The sequence below is a fragment of the Gracilinanus agilis genome, chromosome 1 (assembly GCF_016433145.1).
Source record: "Gracilinanus agilis isolate LMUSP501 chromosome 1, AgileGrace, whole genome shotgun sequence".
In the NCBI taxonomy this organism is placed as follows: Eukaryota; Metazoa; Chordata; class Mammalia; order Didelphimorphia; family Didelphidae; genus Gracilinanus; species Gracilinanus agilis.
The window spans coordinates 483900823-483905383 of NC_058130.1; the positions used below are offsets into that span (position 1 = coordinate 483900823).

Genomic DNA, 4561 nt, shown 5'->3' on the forward strand with positions numbered 1-4561 from the left:
TCTAGATAGAGGTGGATAGCATCCCCATCGTAAGGGAAGACACCTTTTAAGAGTATATATCTGGGGGCAGCTGGGTAGCTCAGTGGATTGAGAGCCAGGCCTAGAGATGAGAGATCCTGGGTTCAAATCTGGCCTCAGCCACTTCCCAGCTGTGTGACCCTGGGCAAGTCACTTAACCCCAATTGCCTACCCTTACCACTCTTCTGCCTTGGAGCCAATACACGGTATTAACTCCAAGATGGAAGGTAAGGCTTTAAAAGAAAAAAAAAAGAGTATATGTCTGTTATATGCTATATTTCACAATAATCATAGGATTATCAAACAGCTTTGTCTTTTTGGGGGGAATCTTTATAATAATAGAGCCAATACCCAAATGTTAGGGATGGAGGGGAGATAAGAGTCTTGTATGATTTTAACGTGCTTAGGGAGTGCCTGGGAAGAAAGTATTTAAACTCTCTACTGAAATGTGGTGGTTGGAATTTTTTAATAGTCAACAAATGGTAAACACAGTGAGAACTTGTATTCTCCAAACCTTTTAGTCAGTCATTTGATCGCAAATATATGGTTTGCTGCAAAATAATGTTTTCAAAAGCCTTCTTGCATCAAAGATGCCTGAAGATTATTTCTAAAGATTTGGAAGATGGTAAAATAGGCAAACAACTTATCTCTGTAAAACAAATCCATCTTTTAAATAGCAATATTCCTCTGATGAGAACTATGATTCACAAGATACAGCCATCCGTAAGTTCAGAATTAGAGAACATTTGAGGGCAGTGGAGATCGACATGGGGAGTAAAAGCAGGCTACTGCATTTTACCAAACAACGGACACAAGAATGTATATAACATCACAGAAAGCGGAGCCTTCATGGAAGAAGAGCCAGGGTACAAGATGGGCAACTCCTATGTTCCATTGGTACCCATCTGGTGTCGGGGGACTAAAGGAAGGCCTCTTCCATAATGAGCAGAGTCACTGTGGAGGATTTAGATAGTGGCTTAGGCAAGGGTAACACAAGATGGGACAGTGAGGTGGCTTGTTGGACAGAGCTGCAGGTCTGGAGATGGGGAGGTCTTGGATTCAAATCTGGACTCAGACACCTCATTGTACTCAAGTTGCTATCCCTTACTGCTCTTCTGCCTCAGAAATAATGCTTAATGTTGATTCTAAGACCAAAGGTAAGGGCTTATTTTTTTTTTAAGAGTACCATAAAGGAAGTATACATGGGTGATGCTCTGCACTGTTGAAAGGGCTGCCCCCACATCAATGATGTTACATATAAATCCAAGTGTTTTATAATTTATCCGTTCCCACTACTACTATTTAAATCTTTGTTTCTCTTCCAGACTCTATAAATCTCTATTTGGCCTAACAGAGGAAAGAAAGTGATGTAAACTATACCTTGAAGTCTGATATGACCTTCAGACTCTGGATTTAAGATCTCTACAAGGTCCTGGCACAAAGTCAACTTTAAATAAATGCTCATTGACTGCCTGACTGCTTTCTTCTTATGGAGAAAAAGATAAATGCTAGGACAAAGGAACAGCCTGAGGGCCCGATGGGTAATAAACACAGGTTATGGGAGTTGGGAAAGGGAAAGAGTGCCGGAGAAGGATTTTTCACAAACCACAGGAGGCTGTAGCCTGGCCTCAAAATGTCCTACTTTAAAATTCAGACTCAACAAACTTTATTAAGCCCCCACAACGTGTAAGGCACCGTGCTAAATGCAGGGGTCTGAAAATGAAACATACTTCAAGCTTAAGGCAGGAACGATAGAGCAGGAGGTATGTGGCTTGTAAAAATGTAAGGATGATGCAAGGCAGGACACAAGCCAAAGGAAGAGTCCAGACCAATTCCATTCAGCTTAACAAACGATGGGTTCAAGGCTTGTTCTGTGCTAGATAATGGGGATACAAAGAGGAAAAAAGGCTTCCCTCAAGAAACTGGCATTCCGCTGGCTAGGGATGGAACACAATACCTTCTCAGTGAATTAAATGCAATGTATCTAAAAAATTATTTTTGGTGAACAGCTGGGTGACCAGTGGATAGAGCACCAGGACTAGAATCAGGAAAAGTCATCTTTGTGAGTTCAAATCCAGCCTCAAACACTTACTAGCTGTGGTACGCTTGCAGTTCAGAGATTCTGATTTCACAGCAGAAAGGTCTGGTTTTAATATATTGATGATGTCGCAGAATGACACTGGTTGTGGCCATGTTAAGTAGGGCTTTACTGTATTTCCCTCTGTTTGTGGGCTCCTCTCTTGATTGCTATTTAGTAGTAAGTGTTTATTAATTAGAAGAACAAAATAGGAGCCCTGAATTGTTTCCTCCTATTTCTTGACTCCTCAAACGTCTTGTCCACAGGTTCTGATCATGAGGCGAGTGACAGGGGTGCTCTGCTTGCCCTGGCTTTGCTTCCTTCCACTCAGTCTCATCATGGGACTGTCACTTATTTACCTTTTCTTTTAATTTGGTATTGATTTTTACCTTTACTATAACTTGATGATGATTGCATACGGATCAATAATTCACAGATGACTTCCATTTTAGCAGCCAGTTGTTTAAAGACTTCAGAATTCAGTGTGCGACTAGTTGCAAAAGACTCAGTTACAAACAAAAGAAAACTACCCTTCAAATAGCACAGTCTTGAAAATTTCTTCAAAATCTTGAAGAAGGAGAAAAAGTCATGGATGATTTTATTAGGCAAAAAATAATTAAAAAATTAGAAGCTACCAACTCACAAAACCTATTTTCTTATCTTTGTGATATGTTTACGGAAATGATCTCCAATAGCTGTCCATCATAGGTATTCTGGATAAAAATAAGAGAGAACAGGGTGACTTACTGTAGCCAACCACATCATAATCATACTTTCAGCCCGCACTGAGCTACTTAGATCTCCTCAGAAAGATCCATGACTACTCAAGAACAAAGGAAAAAATCCACAGAGATAAAAACAAATGAATAATGAATGTCCGTTGTCAAAATTATGAGATATGACTGGATGAGGGATCCATTGAATTAGTCTATCGGTTCATATATCTTGATTAGGAACCACAAATGGACAATGAGCTTGCTCTAGAATTTAATAGGAGGAAAATTGCAAACTGTATTGCACCAAGGAACTTGGGCAGCACAATGATGCCAAACAATTCCCTGACTTACACACACACATTAAACATCTTTTTAACACAAGTGCTTACTATATATTATTTGACATATCCAAATCTGATCAATAATAGCTTCCTGTTAAATCCTGAATTCAAATTTCTAAGAATTTCAGTTTAATTTTTCACAGGGAGAAATGGCATAGTTCTATTCAAATTAGAAGGAAAAACTTGTAAAGAACAACAGGCACTTTACATATTAACCAATATATGACTGGATCAAATGAGATTCCATTGTGTCTACTTTTATCGAAATAGTCTTAAATTGCTTGTGAAAAGTGGCATCTTTTCCCCAGAACTAAATTGCTTTTTTAAAGTCGCTGTTAATGTAGGCATAAATAAAATTTGGTCCTGAAAGGGGAGGTAGTATTATCTTTCTGCTGCATACTTTCATATGTCATACATTTAAAAAAAGATTATAGGTTCTCTGCTTATTGAAATCTGATTATCACTACATGTAGAGTTCAATATATACCATACTTCTGAAAAACAGATAGTTAAGTGTAATTAGCCAAGACAAATTACAGTGAGAACCCTGCAAACATATCAAAAATCTCTGAAGCCAGCGTACCAAGGTACAATTAGAAAACAGACTATTTCTCATATAAACACATACATACAAATTATAACACCCTTAAACTGGCTTCCCACTGCTTACAAAACGAAGTCCAAGTTCCTTAAGCCTGGCATTAAGGCACTCAGCATTTGCACATAACTTCTCTCTCCAGCCTTATTTCCTCCCCAAAAAGTAGTTTGTAAATTAAAAGGCCTTTATTGCTGTTTCTATTCTCTAGAAAGAAGCACTGCTTCAGCCATATTTATCTGTGAACTATCTTTTAAATTTGCCTTCATGCTGCCCAGACTTCGTTGACACCTTTTAACTTTTTTTTTCTCCCAAAAAAAAATGTGGAACACTTTATGAACTTTTGTATCATCCTTAGCAAGGGGCCATGCTAATCTTCTCTGTATCATTCCAATCTTAGTGTCTGTGCTGCCTTTCCAACTTTCCTAATAACAGGTCCAACCTTTAAAGTCCATCTCAAATGCTTATTGGCTCCATCAAACTTTTCCTGATTTCACTTTGCCACTCCTGTCTTCATTCTAGCACTAGTGGATGCTGCTTGATTGTACTTATCACTTAATTATATATCAGTCATTTGTGTTTCTGCCTTAGCTCCCTGCTGGACTGTAAATTCATAAAGACAGAGATCTTATTCTCCCCAGCATCTAGTATCCAGTAGACTTTTAATAAATATTTGTCATTTCTTTTGATTAATTTTGGACACTTTCCTCTAGAATCCCTGTTTTCTTTCAAGGATCAGCTCATATTTCTACACAGACTTTTCCAATTCCCCCAGCTCCTACAGTCTTTTTCTCCTCTGTTTGTGCCAAAATGT

The 4561-nt window shown here is 38.4% G+C and overlaps 1 non-coding gene across 1 annotated transcript; it reads right to left on the minus strand.

The window, feature by feature from the left end:
• Positions 1–4064: 4064 nt before the first annotated feature.
• Positions 4065–4168, minus strand: LOC123232705. The gene has a single exon (XR_006505228.1). It is a non-coding gene; the product is annotated as a U6 spliceosomal RNA (small nuclear RNA).
• Between the last annotated feature and the right edge of the window lie 393 nt (positions 4169–4561).